The 19,958-nt window shown below is 45.8% G+C and overlaps 1 protein-coding gene across 1 annotated transcript in view; it reads right to left on the bottom strand.

The window, feature by feature from the left end:
- LOC134965929 (C3a anaphylatoxin chemotactic receptor-like) overlaps positions 1–11,258 on the bottom strand; it is a 204,693-nt gene extending 193,435 nt beyond the window's left edge. Inside the window, exon 1 of the mRNA XM_063942331.1 lies at positions 11,110–11,258. The gene's annotated coding sequence lies outside the window, so the exon portion shown is untranslated. The remainder of the gene's footprint in view (positions 1–11,109) is intronic.
- Between the last annotated feature and the right edge of the window lie 8,700 nt (positions 11,259–19,958).

Genomic DNA, 19,958 nt, shown 5'->3' on the forward strand with positions numbered 1-19,958 from the left:
ATTCCACAGCTACTAATTAGTGACTGAATCAGTGGCGTTGGGGCATGTGGGGACATTTGCTTTTTGGACTAGCTGTCCTCTCACTGATGCAATGTTGAAATGTACACCCCACCGCAACCCACTGTAAGTTGGATAGATAATTAATGGGAGGCAGACGGGGTACTATGATCAATATGCCTCTCAGTCTCAGAATGACACCTCCCAATCCTTTCCTTTAGGCCACACCACGCATTACTCATAACACTTCAACTTTTCCTGTAGTAAAAGTCCTGCAAAAATAAGCACTAAGGGATGTATAGAATTTCTACAGTATATAGTTTCAATGGGAGTTTGACTATTCGAGCCCATACAGTCAGGGCCGGTTCTAGACCTTGTGGCGACCAGGGCAAAAGTTTCCTTTGGCGCCCCCCCCCCCCCGTGGCTTCATATGAAAGGGGCGTGGTCAGTTTTGCTCCCTGTAGTTTTGCCCCCTGTAGAGCTGTGCACCCTGTAGAGCTGTGCCCCCTGCAGTAGTTGTGCCCCTGCAGCTGTTGTGCCCCCTGCAGCTGTTGTGCCCTCAGTAGTTGTGCCCCCTGCAGCTGTGCCCCCATTAGTTGTGGCACCCTTAGTGTGCCCACCAGTAGCTGTGCCCCTAGTAAAAAAATAAAAAATACTTACCAGCCCCGTTCCTGCTTCCCGACCACTGCACTCCATCTCAGCCGCCGGAGCCGCTCCTCTGATCTATGGGAGAGACGTTATGACGTCTCTCTCATAGCGCCGCACAGAAAGGTCCTCTCCGCGAAGGGAAACTAGACGCTACCTCACTGCGAGTCTAGTTTCCCTTCGAGGAGAGAACCTTTCCCTAACCACCGCCGCCGCCATCCTAGTTAGTAGTGGCTCTTGCCACGGCTGCGGCGCTCCCGGGACAGCGGTGTCCCAGGCAAAAGTCCTGCTTGCCCGTGGCAAGAGCCGCTACTGTATACAGTATATCAACAATCCATTGGGGCAATTCTGCGTTTCACAGATGATTATGTAAAAAAGAATCTATGTATGAGGTTCATAATTGCCGAATCCAACCAAAAAGTGATCAGAAATGGCAAATAAATTTGTCCAACATGTTGAATTTCACTTCATTGACCAATGGGGCTGTAGATTGCTGGTGCATGGTAATGGTCATACAATTTGCAGACCGTTAGCATTTACAATCCTTGGATGGAAATGATCTGCAAATCTCTGTAAAATACCTATGGGCACATATTGGTGGATTGGTGAATCTGGGACAAAATACCAAGGTGGTGAAGCTTTTTTGGTGATTGCTGATGTATGATCCCCATAAGTTCTGTCTCACTGTGAAGAAGTATCATGGCATTGTGTACAATGCAGCAATGCAACAGTGCAGCCTGGGGGGCGATAGTGGAGGGACGGGCCTCAATGGTGTGTATTGTTTCCTCCTCCCCTGCAGCAGGAAGGTGAGGTTGGGGAATCTGGAGCGTTGTGCACTAGGTGGCCCTGCACAGGCAACTGCCGGGAGGCTGCCAGCAGGATATTGGGGTGTGTGGTGTATGGTGCTGGATGGGTCCTGTGGGGAGATGCAAAAAAAACTGCCATTACCCTCCTCACCGAAGCCTGTACATATGGAAATGTAGTAAAAACCCAGTAAACGGGGTTTTTTGCCACATTTTCCCTTAAGTACATCCCGCCCACTGTGTGCTCTATGACAGAATATGCTATATTGAAACCTTGGTCATCCCATTCCATGTATAACTCTGTTAAAGCATTTTACTCACACAAATCATTTTATGTCATGTGAATGATTCTAAAATCTATAAATATTCAATTATTTCCAAAGTCAAAATTAAGGCCCTACAGGTAACAGCGATTCCCATGTGACTGAGGCACTGATGCCAATTACTATGAGTGTGGGCACTAATCAATATGAGTAATCACGGGTGTGACTTGGGTGGGTGCCATCCAGTGTGCCATATTTACCCCAGTACCGCAACAACAGCCGTGGCCTTGTGTCCGTGAAGTCACGCCCCCTGATTTATTATGCTTTGAGGATGTGACTGACCATCTCGTCCTGCTGGGGTCTTGCCAGGAGCTTCAGAAGCAGCTGGGCAGCCCCCAGGCTCTAACAGCACACGGGCACAATTTGGATGACGCACGCATGCATGAATCCTCTATCACAGCTGCTCAGTGACACCGTATGTGGGGGTGACACCAAAATAGCAGAGCAACTCTATTATTTTAGTGTCACCTCCTCAGAGGGTGTCACCCGGTGCAGCCAACCCCACCCTAGTGATGCTACTGTGGGTAATGGAACTAAACTCATGGAACTCTCGAATGCAACATACTAAGTAAGGCCTTTTAACTGTGGTTGCCAGAAGACCTGATACTGACCAGTGTTTGCCAGCGGGAAATAGAGATTGCCATTTACCAAATATGATGCCCTTGTTGTTCCCTGGTGTAGTTTTGGTTATGGTGCTTTATGTTCCTCCAAGAGTTTTTCTACCTCTAGACACCAGTACTGAAGTTGAGGCTGCATCCCACGGTTATTAAGATTATATCCTGTACTAAGGGGGTCATTCCGAGTTGATCGCTCACTGCTGATTTTCGCAGCACAGCGATCAGGTTTCTACAGCACATGCGTACGCACCGCAATGCGCACGCGCATCGTACGGGTACAAAGCGGATCGTTGCTGAGCGATGGATTTAACGAAGAATCCATTCCCACAGCCGATCGCAAAGAGATTGACAGGTAGAGGGCGTTTATGGGTGTCAACAGACCGTTTTCTGGGAGTGGTAGGGAAAACGCAGGCGTGTCCGGGCGTTTGGAGGGTGGACGTCTGATGTCAATTCCGGCACCAAAAAGACTGAAGTGATCGCAAGGGCTGAGTAAGTCCAGCGCTACTCAGAAACGGCACAAAATGTTTTTGCAGAGCTCAACTGCACAGGCGTTTGCACACTTGCAAAGCAAAAATACATTCCCCCGTGGGCGACGACTATGCATTTGCGCGGCTGCTAAAAGTTGCTAGCGAGCGATCTACTCGGAATGACCCCCTAAGTGAGCAGGATTGAGTAGTGTTATCTAAATCTTTTTGGTCAGTAATTAAGAAGCTATTCCTTGCAGCAATTATTTCAAATTGTAATCCTATAGTTAAAGACAATTTAAAAATCAGTAAAACAAGTCTTTATTTTCTTTATACTCAGCATTGGGGTGTAGTATGGTATGCCGACGGCCAGCATATCGGTACTGGGATCCCAACCGCCAGCATACCGGCAGCTGGGCTAGCGCAAATGAGCCCCTTGTGGGCTCGCTCCACTCGCCACGCTGCGGGGACGCACACCACACTATTTATTCTCCCTCCAGGGGGGTTGTGGACCCCCAAGAGGGAGAATAATTGTTGGTATGCCGGGTGTCGGGATTCCGGCGCCGGTATACTGATCACTGGGATCCCAACAGCCGGCATACTGAAGACCTCCCCAGCATTGAACCTTTCCAGTAACTGGCTCTTTGGGATTGGCTGACTGTCCCGTGACATGCATTGTGACACTGGTCATGCATTTCAGTTGCTCCTGTGGGTTCACTACGATATGCCGGCGGTCGGGCTCCCGGCGACCAGCATACCGGCGCCGGGAGCCCGACCGCCGGCTTACCGACAGTGTGGCGAGCGCAAATGAGCCCCTTGTGGGCTCGCTGCGCTCGACATGCTACGGGCACGGTGGCGCGCTACGCGCGCCACACTATTTTATTCTCCCTCCAGGGGGGTCGTGGACCCCCATGAGGGAGAATAAGTGTCGGTATGCCGGCTGTCGGGATCCCGGCGCCGGTATACTGTGCGCCGGGATCCCGTCAGTCGGCATACTGAAGACCACCCGCTCCTGTAGTAGGTGGGATCAAGTCATCAACATCAGCCAATCACAATCAAGCTGAGTCTTGTAAAGATCTTTCAAAGCATAAGAACTGATTCACTGTAACTGAACGTAAGAAGCTGTATTTTATGGTATGTTGGAGGGTTGGAACAAAAAGTACAATAATATGGCATATGTTTATTTTCCCAGAGTAGTTAAATGATGTGTTACTATACGATCAATGGAGGAAGGAAGTCAATGAAAACGATCTCCTGCTGAAGTGTTGTTTCAGCTGCAGCATTTTACACTTCAAGTATTTTAATTTGATTAGTAACACAATATAATAAACTCATTTTGTGGATTAATGTTTAGTACTCCCTGAGTCTTTAATTAGAAACAGTTATCAATGTTTATATATGTGTCATTACCAATTTATAAATTATATTTGATGCATTTATGTGCTGTCATTTATTCATTTAATTTATTCTTTTTTGAAAACATTTAAAGTTGGTTTAATTTTAAATTACCGCAACAGCTGCTTTAAGTAGAATAAATGATTGCACTTTGCTCCTGTTGCAATTCAAGGGGTGCAAATTCATTTATTGTTTTTGCATGCAGGGAAAACACTGTCTGCTTTGCTTTTACATACTGAAATGAAACTAGGTTACACCACTTCCAAAGTCTAAGGGGTTCAATGACGAAGCGTTGGGTTGAAAATCACAGTGCTACTGATTGTGTTTATTCCTGGTATTTAAAAAGGTAATGCTTTCTTTACTACAGTAGCCATGTCTTCCTAGTGCTAGCAATGCCTTTTTAAATATCGGGCAGAAATGCTTTGTAAATAACCCCTAAATATTTGCACATTTTAAATCTGCCCCATCAGCAGTGCAACATGGTTTTTAGCAAGATACAAAGTAGCACTTTTTTTTTACTCCTCTTCTTGATTTTCTCCTAATGCTACTGTACATCAGGGCTAATATGTGGCTTCATATGAACCAGATAAAAAAAGAGAAAATGCAGATGCACACTCTAAACACTAAGAACACTGGCAATAAGAACAATTATAATAAACTCTACAATTCAACATTGAGTTTAATTGAGGTTCTTAGCATAATGTTTGGCCTAAAATATAAAATATGGGCCCACCTACCAGAGCCAGGGGACCTAATCAGGTGGGTCCCTAACATTCCTTAAGTTCAATTCCAGAGCACAGGACCCCTGGGACAGCACAAACCAACAGCCCCAAGGTATCACACTAGTGAAAAGTAAAGGCCCATATAGACAGGCCGATGCGAGAGAGATGTGTGCTGAGCATGCGGGGGGAGATGGGGGGGGGTGGCGTTCATTTCACCCAGCAGGTGAAGTGAGCGACCCGGTAGATTTAGCACCAGCGATAGTGATGTGCGGGGCTGCGCATTGCTATCGCTGTAGGGGGTACACACGGAGCGATGATGCTCAAATTCTAAGCAATCTAGTCAGATTGCTTAGAATATCGCTCCATGAGTACCCCCCTTAACAGTTTAAGGGGTAAATTTACTAAGATGGGAGTTCTATTTTAGATGGGATGTTGCCCATAGCACCAATCAGATTCCAGGTATTATCTTCTAGGAGGTGCTAGATACATGAGAAGTAGAATCTGATATGTTGCTATGGGCAACATCCCATCTTGAATAGAACTCCCATCTTAGTAAATTTACCCCTAAGTGTTAAAAGGTGTTACATTAATAAGAAGTAGCAGCTCAGAACTAAGGTGTGTACACACGGTGAGATCCTTGCTATGTCCTATTTTTACTTGCGATCTCCCTTGAACTCCCCGGAGGCCAGATAGTACAGATTTTGACTAACTTTTCTTGAGATATGGACTATGTGTGCTTACGATTTTGGCTTATGTGAGATTTTGGCTTATGTGAGATGTCATTGACATGTGAGCTGAACTAGATAGTACACCGATCTAGCAAGGATTGACTTGCCTGCACAGTCTATCTTTTCTTGAGATGCCGACCTGGCGGGACCGCGCATCGGGATCGCAAGGTGACTTTTACCTTGCGATCTGCACTAACTTTTCTTACGATTTTGACTATATAGTCAAAATCTTAAGAAAAAATCTCACCGTGTGTACACGGTGTGTACACACAGTGAGATCCTTGCTATGCCCGATTTTCATTTGCGATTTCCCTTGAACTCCCTGGAGCCCAAATAGCACAGATTTTGACTAACTTTTCTTGAGATATGGACTATGTGTGCTTACGATTTTGGCTTATGTGAGATTTTGGCTTATGTGAGATTTTGGCTTATGTGAGATTTTGGCTTATGTGAGATTTTGGCTTGTGTGAGAGGTCATTGACATGTGAGAAGAACTAGATAGTACACCGATATAGCAAGGATTGACTTGCCTGCACAGTCTATCTTTTCCTACGATGCCGACCTGACGGGACCGTGCATCGGGATCGAATCGGGATCGCAAAGTGACTTTCACCTTGCGATCTGCACTAACTTTTCTTTCGATTTTGACTATATAGTCAAAATCGAAAGAAAATATCTCACCGTGTGTACACACCCTAAAAGTGTTACATAGGTGAGTAGTAGTATTTAGGATGTTAAAAAGTGTTATATTAATGAAAAGCAATTTAGGTACTGAAAAGTGTTAGATTAAATATTACAATAATGATGCCACGAAGCAGCCCAGCCACACCAACCTAGGGGTCAACCATGCCCCAAATCCATTGCTATTATAGTGTTCTTCATGTTTAGAGTATGCACCTGCATTTTCTCTTATATTCTGTGTGGCACTACAAGTCTCAGCATGGTAGCACCTCTTACTATGTTTAGAATATGTTGTGCACTCCAGCCCTCCCTCCCCCCCCTTCCCCCCTAGAACCAGGACAGGGTGTACAAATGGCAAAATGTATTTCCCATGTGTATAAATCCAACTGTCCCGATTTTGGTTGGACAGTCCCGTTTGTCTGGGACTGTCCCGCTATCCTACTTGCGGGTTGTAGTGTCCTGCGGTGTGTGTGGGGGAGGGCAGTTGGGAGACCCTCTTTCACTCACTCTGCTTATGGTGAATAGACGCTGTGCGCATGCGCACAGGGTCTGTTCACTGGAAGAGAGGGACAGGAGGCATACCAGCAGCTCACAGAGTGCTTGGCATGCTCCCCACAGCCGGTAAAATGAGGGTGTGATCGCGGCACTTCTGCAAGGCCATGCCCCCTACTCATTAGGCCACGGCTTCTATTTGCAGGTGCGCGCCAAAGGCGTACACCTGTTTCTTTCCTCCCACCTTTCTAAGGTATGCAAATCTATCTACCCAATTGCCAACTATAATAGAAAACTATAGCTTCCTTTTTTAACATAATTCCCACATAGGATCCCTCAAACTGTCCCCGCGGCCAGGGCCGTTTCTTGGGGCAGGCGAGCAGTGCAACCGCACTGGGCGCCCGCCGCGGCACTAACTGTGGCTCCCTGCTGTCCCTCCTATTTCTCCCCGAGTAAGCCGCTCGGGGGCGGAGTTTCACAGAATGACGCGGTTGCGTCGTTACGTCACGACGCAACCCCATCAGTCCGCGAAACTCCCCCCCGGAGTACAGAGGGGGATCCAAGTTAGGAAGAGGGAAAGGCCGACGCGAGGAGTGACTGGTGAGGCGGGCCGAAGAGCGGTAATCGCCTCTGTAAGTATTCTCTCTCTCTCAATGTGTGAAATGGGGACACCTGCCGTAATGTGTGAAATGGGGACTCTTGCCTGCCGTAGTGTGGGGATTTAATGTATCAAGGGCATTGCAGTGTGTGGCATAATACGGTACAGGGGGCATTACTGTGTGGGGCTTAATATGGTAGATATTTTTTTTCCTGTGGTGGTCGTGATCTGTTGGAGCAGGGTCAAAAACTGGATTGTGAGGTAGTCTTTTCAGACGAGGACATGCCCATTTAAATGAGGCCACACCCATTGGATGAGGCCACGCCCCCTTGCCGAGTGCGCGCACAAGTTTGTTTGTTTTTCATCTAGGTGTGTGTGTGTGTGGGGGGGGGCACATTTTTTTATGTCATGGGGGGGCGCATTTTTAAATCTCGCACTGGGAGCCAAATTGGCTAGAAACAGCCCTGCCCGCGGCTCATGCATGTACTGGCATGTGCAGCAGGACTCATGGGTCATAAACCTGGAAGTCTTGTCATTGCAAAGAACAGCTCTTATTGGAAGAGCTTTCCTTTGCAATTTTATTTGCAATTGTACATGCATACGGTGTTACTAAACTCTGCTATTCATGCGATCAGTGGTGGGATGTATTGGATTCAAAATGCGATGCATTCACAGTATCACAGTAATATTTATAAATAAATAAAAAGAAGAACAACTGTCCAGTAGGTATTTTTTTTTCTTGGATGTTTCCAGAGTCTGAGGACTTTTCCAGAGTCTGAGGACTTTTGTGCTTCTGCGTTTTCAGGGTCTAGTAGGGAAAGTGATGTGGAATGGACCATTTTCAGTGTCTTTACAGTTTACAATTGGAGTTATCATGGGTAAGTGTTGTTGGGAACGTGAAACACAAAATAAGTTAAAGATACAGAACTTAACTTTATAGATACATCACCTTTTAACATGTTGAGTTATGTTTTAATTTTGCTTTGTTTTTAAATACCTATAAATGTAATGATTAGTATTAAGTATTAAATACTATTATGATTAGTACTGGGGTTTATAAAAGATTACCCTGTTCATCCACTTGTTGTCATCCATACAACAAGTAGATGTACATTGTATTTCCACTCATTGAACGGTTGACAGCATGGTGCGAAAACCTATCAAACTCTGGGGGAAATGTTTCAAGCCTTGGAGAGAGATAAAGTGCAGAAGTTGTGCAATAGACTTCCAACTGTCATTTATTTAGCATAGTCTTTGAAATGACTGAAGCCACTGGTTGCTATGGAAACTTCTCTACTTTATATCTCTCCAAGGCTTAACACATCTCCTCTTCTGTCTCATGCAACAGAGCGCCTTTGTGACAGATTTTTAAGATTATGGAAGGATGCCACAGTGATCGGTAGATAATGATGCGCACACATTTACATGGGTTCCAATGTTTCGACATACAATGTCTAGGTCAACAAGCAATAGGTGGACACCATATGGTCGACATGCATTAGGTACAGACTGACAAAAGGTTGACACTGGAAAGGGTCGACGGGGACAAAAGGTTGACAGGTTCAATTGGGCAACATGGTAATGGTTGACACATGTCGACAGTTTTTGCATTTTTACACCTTTTTCATACTTTACCATCCATTTGGGCTACAATTGGGAATAGTACCCTGTGCCCGCAGTTCTCGAGCCATGCAAGGGGACATGGTACACTAATTGGGGTTCCCTGTGCTCTGATGGTGAAAATGAGACACATATACATAAAAAAATGCGGTGTCAACCTTTTTTTTTGTGTCGACCATTTCCCATGTCGACCTTTTCATGTGTCAACCTTTGTACCTGTCGACCTTTCATCAGTCTGTACCTAATGCATGTCCAGCTATTGTCAGTGTTGACCTAATGCCTGTCGACCATATGGGGTTGACTTAATTACTGTCGACCTAAACATTGTAGATAGTCGGATGTTTTTTTAAAGGGGCAATCACTTATAAGGCAAAACCATGCCTTGTAAGTGATTGCCCCTTTAATAAAATTCAGAGATCAGCCGGTATCTGGCACGATCTCGGGCGTCATTACATAAGGTCCCATATATTTATATTTCTCTGCAAGTGATGTCATTATACTAGCAGATCAATTCCCTGGATTGCAATGCCTGTATGGCAATATCCACATGTTGTGAACACATTTACTCTAATTCATAGTTTGCTTTGCTTAATTTGCAATGAAAATGAAAAGTGCTTCTTTATTACGACACAATAGACTCCATAAAAATCTTTAAGGCAAAACGTAACAAAGTTGTTGAAAAGTTCCAATTACAGTATTTCAAGAGACGTGAAACAGATTATTCGGTTCCCTTATGCCAAATTAAACTCTCCATGCCCTAGGATGTCTGCCAGAGATGTAATGATTTGCAATAAACTGTAACTGATAAGCCCAATGAAAGTATAACTATACCATGACCTATCTAATGAAAGAAGATAATCTACAGTGGTTCCGGTAACGCATGATGGAACACACACCTCTACAGGGTTCGATAAACGGAGAGGACGGCTAATGTACAATTATACTTCATTGATTTTTAGGGGGTGTTGAGTTTGACCAACTAGAGTACCAAAGGTTGGAAATTCCTACAATGAAATATTGGTAATGTATTTATTTCTAATACAATAGACACCTCACTGGTTCCATGAAATAACAATCTCCCATCAATCATATCTCAAGTTCAAATCTCCAAACATTCTGTATAGTACTTCATTTTTTCCACTTTATAATTTCAAGAGAGCGTATTTCCTCTTCACCCAGCAGTAACATAGTGTGCGCTGAGTAACCGCTTGTAAACATGGGCTATTATTGTATTAAACAAACAATAAGCGGAGGCTCGTTTCCAAACTACATATTTAGCAAGTGTTCCAAGTGTTTAACAGTTTCAGTGTGAGTGCGATACTGTGTTTCACACATTAACCAATACTCTTATCCTTTCATCGTACAGTATCTTGTTCTGTAATTCTTTCCTATGTTAACCATTAACATGTGAGTCTGTGAGGGAGATTTATCAATCATCGGAGAGAGATAAAGTAACAACCGATCAGATTCTGTCATTTTGCAGGCTCTGTTTGGAAAATAGCAGGAGGTAATTGGTTGGTACTCTATCCATCTCCAGTTTATCTCTCTCCAAGTTTTGATAAATCACCCCATTAACATCTCACAACTGTGTTTCCTGTAGTTTCCCAGCTAGCAATTCCCATATAGCAACACCATGGGGGAGATGTAACAGGGTGTGAGAATCAGAAAGTGAGAGATTTTGTGAGAGTTTTGTTAAAGTGGCAATTATTTACATGGCAAAACCAGGTTGATTTTGTCATGTAAATGATTGCCACTTTAAAAAACTCTCACAAAATCTCTCACTTTCTGATTCTCACCCCCTATTACATTCCCCCCATATCTCTTACTTGCAATCAATGTATCTGTCCACTGGGAATAAAACACCCATCAGCAATGTCACTAGGAAATTCCTCTTGCATTACACTTTGTTTACATTGTCTGTGTGCCATTCAAGGTCCTGCATGCAAGCTCATTCATTTAGTGTTGTGGGTCCTTTATACAGCAAGTGAAAGTCTGATACTGTACATGAGAAAGAATTTGCTTACCTTTTGTTCCTCACTGGGGGGTCAGATGGGGGAAGTTGAATAAGGTGCCCTTCAGCCGGTCTCCCCAGCCACAGGGTCCCCAAGTGCTGTATGAGCAGGGTACTGAGACAGCTGGTGAAAGAGCAGGGAGAACTCGCAGCTCCTCTCCAGTGCAGGATCCATCCACTATGCCCATCCCCTGTAACACTTTCCTGCCTGGGATCAGCTCAGCACTCTGTGCTCTTGCAGAATAATTCTCACTTAGGTTACTTTAGCTAATCAAGTTTCTGTAGTGCAAAGTTATGTGTTTTCCCAACGTTCCTTACTTTTACCTGGCAATTCATTTTACTTATGATGAGCCTGTATTTAACAAAATCATACTTGGATAATGTTATGCGATGTGTTATGTGCTTTACAGAAAATGTAAAATAGAGTGATTACTAGTGCAGCCTAAGCACAAGGTCCCCTGGCCCTACACAGCTACCCTGTTGTGTCTCTGCAATGTCAGCTACATGCCCTGCACTCTCTCTGCAAAGCCTGTTTGCTAAAGACTAATGCATCCCTAATGCATAGGAACCAGTATGGTTGCCTGGAACGGATGCACATGCAGAACTAAGCAGAGACAGGTAAATATATATATATATATATATATATCTCCGGCTATACAGCAGAGGAGAAAAGACGGCCATTTTTTCGTAGACGCAGATACCATAAAACAGGGTTGGACACTGCAACATCTGCTGACAGGAATAGCACGGCCAGTGACCAAGATGTGATGAGTGGAATGCCGCACTGTACCCACCATCCCTTTAGGAATGGTGACTCGTTCCAAAGGCGCCCCGAGAGAAGATGCACTAGGAGTGGTGACCAGTTCAAACATAACCAGGGGTGAAAGAAAACATCACGTAAAAAGCAACAAGAATTAATTTTTTAATCTTTCTAGCCATCAGCTTACTGTCAGTGAAAAAGTGTTTTATCCAAAGGACTCTCATTTGTTCCTACTAATTCTTTTGATTCTTTGAGATGGCAAGTGGAGAAGAACCAGCTCCATCGCAAATTGAAACCGCTGCTACATGTACAGATCTGCCGTTAAATTGAAGCAATTTAAGAAAAAGTTCTCTTTTGTTCCGTTGTCTAATAATGCTAGCATTAAGACATTTATTAGAGTGCTGGATCGGGAGGTGAATGATATGGCCGACTCTGTTCATACCATCAATCACAATTTATCAGAACAAGTGCGATTGGCTCTGAATGCATTATCAAACAATGAGCAACTGATTATCTGACCAGCCGACAAAGGCGAAGCAATCGTGTTGCAGGATCTTACTGACTGCAAGATTAGAAATCCATAGACAACTGGATGAACCTGGAGACTACAGTAAACTATGAGGGAATCCATCTACTGTATTTACTAGAGAGCTAATCTAGTAAAGACATGTTATACCTTTTAATTCCAGAGGTTCCATTAGCTCCTATCCTGTATACACTACCTAAAATTCATAAGGGTATAAATCCCCCGCCGGGACATCCGATTATTGCAGCCAGAGGCTCACTGTTTTAACCTATGGCAGTTCTACTTGATTCAATATTATAGCCTTTGTTACATCACCAACAATATTTTCTTATGGATACCATCATGCTATTAAACAAATTGGAGAATCTTGGTAAACGTCCCGATGAGCTATGGTTGGTAACTATGGACGTAACCAGTTTGTACCATGTGAAACCCCATCAGGAGGGGTTTGTGGCAGTAAAATAGATTTTGGTGAATAAGAGTGATATGTCAATGGCACATACTGATATTATTCTGTTGCTTTTAGAATTGATCCTAACAAAAAAAAATTCTATATGACAGTAGATTTTTTTCTCCAAAACAGAGGGTGTGCAATGGGATCTGCTGTCGCACCGACTTATGCAAACATTTTTATGTTTGATATAGAAATTGATATCTTCTTTAGTAATCCTATTGTTGACTCTAAGGTGTTTTTTTTACACTAGGTATCAATAGTAACCCTGCAGAAGCATCTGTACAAATAGATATCCTTATAAGTAAATTTCTTGCTAGGGGCTATAGCCTAAATAACCTTCTTGCCTCTAAAAATAAAGTTTTGCCCATGGATACAAGCTGAATGTTTTAAATGTTCTTGGACAACATGTACATTTATGTTAACAGGAGATACATTTTTTCATCCTCGTTACGGAAAAACTTTTTTTTATTAGGCATCATCTCACTTCTGAAACACTGTACGTGGTCTACCAGATTATTTCCCTGTGTGGGCTATGATATGTGGGTAAAACCACTCGAAAATTTAAGGAACGCATGACTGCACATTGGTCTGCTATTAGGTTAGCACTGGTTAGTGGTTCCAGTGAACAACCAGTAGCACGCCACTTTCTGGAAGCCCATCATAATTTGGTTTAGTTGAAGATATCGTATGATAGATCTCAAACCCCCTCACTGATGGGTGAGATCATGGAGCAGCACTTCTTAGATGTGAATCAAGGTTGGTTTCAGCGTTTAGACACCATCAGCCCTATGGGCCTGAATGATATGCTACTTTTATCCTGCTTTTCATAATGTTAAATCTTACTCGCGCTGATCCCATTTTGCCAGTTTGAATTTAGATTTTGCCAACTAAATATCTCCTATATATTAGCCCAGATCTGTGACTCATTTCCTAACGCTGGGTGTAGCTACGAGCTCTCATTTGGTTAGCGGCAGGTCTATCACACCCAGCCCACATCTGATTGAGCAAGAAATGCCCTCCCACACAGGTTACATCCAATAGGAGGCTCTGCCCTTTGGCTGCTGTGTGTTACCTGGACTCCACTCGGCTGCAGAGGGACTCGCCATTGGGGGAAGCTGCGGTGCCTGGCCCGGGCACAGGAGCCTTCTTCGCCTGCTGCAGGGAGCACCAACAAAGGTGAGTAGCTTAGCTGCTTCCAGGAGAAGAAGCAGGAGAAGCATTACCCGCTCCTCCCCCACTCGCAGCACCTCCGGCCCCATCCCCCATCCGTGAAACTCCTGCACCCGTCCCTACCCCACCCGCGGTGGCACTGCACCTCTCTCTCACTTACGGCACCCCCGCAGCCACCCCTCCCCCATCCATGACACCCTCCCCCACCAGCTGTGGCTCTGGACCCCCTCCCCTACCCGCAGCACCCCCACACCCGACGCTCCCCCACCTACTGCAACCCCGTACCCACCCCTCCCCCACCTGCGGCACCACCGCACCCGCCTTTTCCCCACCCATGGCACCCCTGTAACTGCCCCTCCCCCACCCATGGCACCCCTGGACCCCCTCCCATATCCGCGTCTCCCCCGCACCCGGCACTCCCCCAATCACAGTACCTACTAGGTGATTCATCATGCCCTGTGTGCACTATTCACGCCATCACAAGGGGCTAAGGCCCCTTAACCATCACACGACCTTTGTCCATGCAATATTTAACCACTCACAAAATTATGATTGGAGGTAATACTCCATATAATAAAAATATTGCATGCCCCAAGGACGTGCAAGGGGGCATAGTCCCTTGCGACGGTGTGAAGAGCGCCCGTAGGGTGCGATGAATCACCTAGTATATTTATATGTATTGATCAAATTACATTATACTTGCATATTTTTACCCTGTACTGTTTGTCCTTCCATAGGTTGTATGATTCTCACAGGCTGGGTTGCTATGGTGAAGGGATGTGCTGATGTGAGCTGCATCGCGGTGACATCATCTTAGGGCGCCGTGGCCGAATTATGGGTTATGGCAAGCGTGCACTATCAAGCACAGTGGTAGGGAATATAAGGTAAGGAAATATTTGTTATTCTTCTATCTTGAAGACAATTTCACAATTGAAACGTTGATACTACCTTGTGTGGTGTTGTAATTTAATTTCTGCATGCCGGGAGTGCCGGATCTGTTTGATATATATGTAACCCCCCATAACCCATAAAGGGAATCTTGGGTACCAATCACCTTATTGTCTGAATGGTGCCCCCTCCCCCCTTAACCTCCCGTTAAAGGTGTACCTTTATTAGTGCCACCACCCAAGTATTGGAAAGTATTTATGGGTCTACTTGGGAAAGCCTCTGCAATGACCTGTTACCACATAATACCCTGAATGATGTGTTATGTGAGAAATATTAGTAAGCTCTACATACACTTATGCTGGAATATAGATCTGCATCTCGGTTCCTGCCAGACATCGCTCCTTCGACCCTCACGAGTTGTCAGTAACAGTAACAATTTTATTGATCAATTCAATGAAAGTACATGCAGTCAAAGGTTTACATATAGATAACCAGTGTGATCACACTCTCTCCACGTTTCACTACTATAGTGGTTAACCACAAATTACATATAGTCACAAAGTTTATGAATAATCTAAATCATACTCTAAGTTATACTGCCATAGCCGTAACTAGGTGTGTGCCAGTGGTGCGTTGCCCACAGCGTATCGGCACTGTGGGCTCATCCGTTGGCACACACATGCGACATAGGGTCGCGCCGCACAAGGTAGACCAGCATGCAGCTGACAAGCTGCAGCGCCCGGCAACCTTGTCAGCGTGTGATATAGAGTGGTTGCCGGGCGCTGTAGCTTGTGGTCTCCATTCTGGTCTCCCCCGCTATGTCAGGAGTAGCTGCTTCCTCTGTGCTGTTGTCCCGCAGCACCGGGCTCTAAGACGGCAGGCAAGCCTCTCTCCCCCCCCCCCTCTCTCTCTCTCTCTATCTCTCGTTCTCTCCCCTTGCCTAATGTGTAAAAAGGGGGACTCTACCTACCTAATGTGTAAAAAATGGGGACTCTGCTGCTGTAATGTGTAGAAATGGGGACTCTGCTGCTTAATGTGTAAAAAAAGGGGGACTCTGCCTGTATAGTGTGTAAAAAAGGGGGACTCTGCCTTTCTGTAATGTGTAAAAAGGGGGTCTCTGCCTGCTGTTATGTATAAAAAGGAGACTAAAATGTCTAGTTACGTTACTGTATACTGCAGTATAATAGCTGGTCTCTACATGACTAGTCACTGTTGTACCGAAGTGCACTCGTTCTTTTACAACCTTGAAGCGGGGACATGGTTTGTGTAAATATATATATGCGTTATCCCCAGAGGGAAAGATCCAATTGATCACAGCAGCAGTAATTGTTACACTTTACTCCAGACTGGCCTCAGTTGGCAAGTTTAAACCGATGCTCCAGACTGATTAAAATGATCAGATAAATGTAATTAGCCTGCAAGCTGTTATTCCTTAAAAGTCAATCTGTAACTAGCCTAACGTCCACTTATATATGTCCCCTTTGAATATGGCAGCGGAGTAACATTAACCAGGCTGTCCAATTATTGTATATTAACAGGCTGTGTTGATAAATACCAATAAAGAGGCAGAGTTTCCCTCGCCTTCTATAGCATTTAATGAGGAGCGACCTGATGGCTAATAGAACTCTTAATAACACCGGTCGCTTCCAGTAAATAATGTGAGGCTTCCCAGACTCAAGTCTCTTGTCAGTGAGCTGAGTTCAGTTCTCTCAGTGAAGTGCTGCATTGGTATAATAATAAGCTGTGCTGCTGCTACTACTGTATGTAGTGAAGCTTTGCCATTCACCACTATCAGTCTACGCTTTTCTCAGTCAGCCTTACAGCGCACATAGGGGAAGTACATGGCTGACAGTCTTCTATGTGCTTCTTAATAAGTCCCGCCTCCCAATTGTCCCTCCCCCGGCTTCTACCCCGGGCTATGCATGTGCAGGGTGTCATTCAGTTGTATAGCTCTCACCATCCAGCTGCTCCATGGATTGTAGGCTTCTGAGACCCCTGATAGTAGCTGACTGCAATCTCCCTCAATGTGACCCTGCACCCTATGCAGGGGTGTAGCGAGGGTGGCTCCGGTGGAACGTGAGCTCCGGGCACCAAAAAAGTAAGAGGGTACGCTGCTGCCCGCCACCCCCCCCCTTTCCCATTGGCCACTGTACTGGCAGCCGCAGAGCAGGAGGAGGAGAAGCAAAAGGGGCGCACACTGACTCAGAGACTAGGTAGGGAACAGGGCAGGCCAAAGGTGACAGCAGGAGACACTGACCGCAGCACATGCCTGAGCTCTGCCACCCTCTTTATATGTCTCACTGCCTGCTTGTAGCTGTGCCGCAGGGTTACTCCCGCAGCACCATTCTCAGCTCCTGCTGCTGCAGAACCTCTCTCTTTCCTGGAAACTGCAGCACATGTCTCTACTTCAGATGCTGCAGCAGCTCTCTCTGCTCTAGCTGTTGCAGCGCCTCTTTCTGCCCCAGCTTCTGCAGAACCTCTGTCTGTGCCAGCTGCTGCAGCACTTCTCTCTACATTGATACTGCAGCACCTCTCTTTGCCACAGCTGCTGCAGCTGCTGCACCTCTCTCTGTCCGGGATGGCAGTTCTAGGGTATTATTTTCATTGAGGCATTGGGGATTATCAAATGGGTGGGGGGGGGGGGCAATTTTGGCGCATTATTTTCATTGAGAATTTGGGTGGAGTTTCAGGTCTGTGGGGGGGAGTAATATTTGGGGAATTATTATTTTATTGAGACACTGGGAGATTATCAGATCTGGGGGGTCAGTTTTGGGTCATTATTTTCATTCAGAGATTGGGGGGGTTATCATGCCTGTGGGGGGGTCACAGTTGGGGCTTTTTATTCATTGAGGAATTGGGGGGTTGTGAGGTCAGGTTAGTCAGGGCATATATAGTGTTTTAAATGTAATTAAATTAAACAAGTAAATAGTTAAATAAATACAGCTACTTCCATAGCGGCTCTTCCATAGCAGCTCTACCCATGAACTATAGTAATAAAATAAAATAATAATAAAAAAATAAATAAGAGGAATGTTTTGCCATTTACATCAGTCCCTGCCCCGTGGGAGCTTACAATCTATATTCCTTACCACACACACACACATCAGGGTTACTTTTTGTTGGGAGCCAATTAACCTACCAGTATATTTTTGGATTGTGGGAGGAATCTGGAGTACCTGTAGGAAACCCACGCAAGCACGGGGAGAACATACAAACTCCACACAGTTACGGCCATGGTGGGAATCAAACCCATGACCTCAGTGCTGTGAGGCAGTAATGCTAACCATTACACCGTCCGTACTGCCATGCCCCTATATTGTTGTTGCAAGCTTTTGGCACACACGGACCCATATTTTAAACATGGGGGGCACCCAAAGGAAACTTTCGTCCTGAGCTCTACAAGGTCTAGAGACGGCCCTGTCACCAATTTAGGATTTTTAAATATCGTTTCTTTTCAAATGTTACATGCAACCACATGTTGGCTAGGCCCCCAATTCAGTACAGAGGAGGGGGGCGCCAAAACATACCCTTGCTCCGGGCACTACGGTGCCTAGCTACAACTCTGCTGCCAATCATAAAATATGTGGACAAACAGAAATGAATCCTGTCCCTTACCACACAACTGAACCTAAACATATAAACACAAATTACTTAATTTTATCTATTTTTTCTGAATTTCTCAGTGAGAAACGTTTGGCTTAGGGGTGCCATGAAAAAAAATCTGATGCTTTAGGGCCCCTTGAGTTTGGGCAGAGCCGTAACTAGGTGTGGGCCAGAGGGGCATTGCACACAGCGCAACTGCACTGTGGGCGCACCCTCTGGCAACACCACCGCACGGCCGCTGTCCGCCTCCCACTCTCTTTGCCTCCTGCCTCCCGCCGGCCGCCGCTGCAGTACTGTCCTGCATGCAAGGGGAGGGGGATTCTGAGAAAGCCCCCCTGAGGGGGACGTAGACACCTATGCAGCGGGCCCCCCTCCCTCCCTCCTACTCTCCTGCTGCAGTGTATGTGACCGGGAGACGAAGCAGGCTACGGGACAGACTCACGGGCAGCGTAGTGGTGCGGTGGACTAGATTTCACTTCCAGCCACACAGAGACGAGAGGCGCCACGGACGATCGAAGCAGGCAGCATCAGCGGAAGCAGGACGGAGACTCACTGTATATCAGCCTAACAGTGAGTATGCTGCTGTATCGTGGCTGCCAGGTGGGGGGCCCAATCGGCACTTGGTGAATCAGTAACCACTGGCACAAAGACTGACAGTGTGTCTGTCAGTGTTGGCCTCACCTCCTGGCAGGCACCCCCCCACCCCCACATACACACACACACGCTGCTGATTGTTGGCCTCACCTACAGCAGTACTGACTACTGAGGCCAACAATCAGCGTGTGTGTGTGTGTGGGGGGGGGGGATGGGTGCCTGCCAGGACAGTGCTGCTAAAGGTGTAAAAAGGCGACGCTGTCTGCCGTAATGTGTAAAAAGGGGGACGCTGTCTGCCGTAATGTGTAAAAAGGGGGACGCTGTCTGCCGTAATGTGTAAAAAAGGGGACGCTGTCTGCCGTAATGTGTAAAAAGGGGGACGCTGTCTGCCGTAATGTGTGTAAAAAGGGGGACGCTGTCTGCCGTAATGTGTGTAAAAAGGGGGACGCTGTCTGCCATAATGTGTGAAAAAGGGGGACGCTGTCTGCCGTACTGTGGGACGCTGTCTGCTGTAATGTGTAAAAAGGGGACGCTGTCTGCCGTAATGTGTAAAAAGGGGGGCACTGTCTGCCGTAATGTGTAAAAGGGGCTCTACCTGGTGTAGTGGCGCTACTGTGCGGCGTAATTTGAATAATGGAGACTACTGTGCACCGTAGTATGAATTGCTATTATTGTGTGGCCACGCCCCTTCCCCATGAAGCCACGCCCCTATAAATTTTTCGTGCGCCTGCGGCGCGCACTGCCCCTTTCTTGCATGGGGGGGCGCCACTATAGTTTCTTGCACACAGCGCTAAAATGCCTAGTTACGGCACTGAGTTTGGGATTCACTGCTTCAGTGGAAACTTTATTGCATTACCTGCCTGTGAG

This window comes from Pseudophryne corroboree, chromosome 10 (genome assembly GCF_028390025.1).
Source record: "Pseudophryne corroboree isolate aPseCor3 chromosome 10, aPseCor3.hap2, whole genome shotgun sequence".
NCBI classification, from domain to species: domain Eukaryota; kingdom Metazoa; phylum Chordata; class Amphibia; order Anura; family Myobatrachidae; genus Pseudophryne; species Pseudophryne corroboree.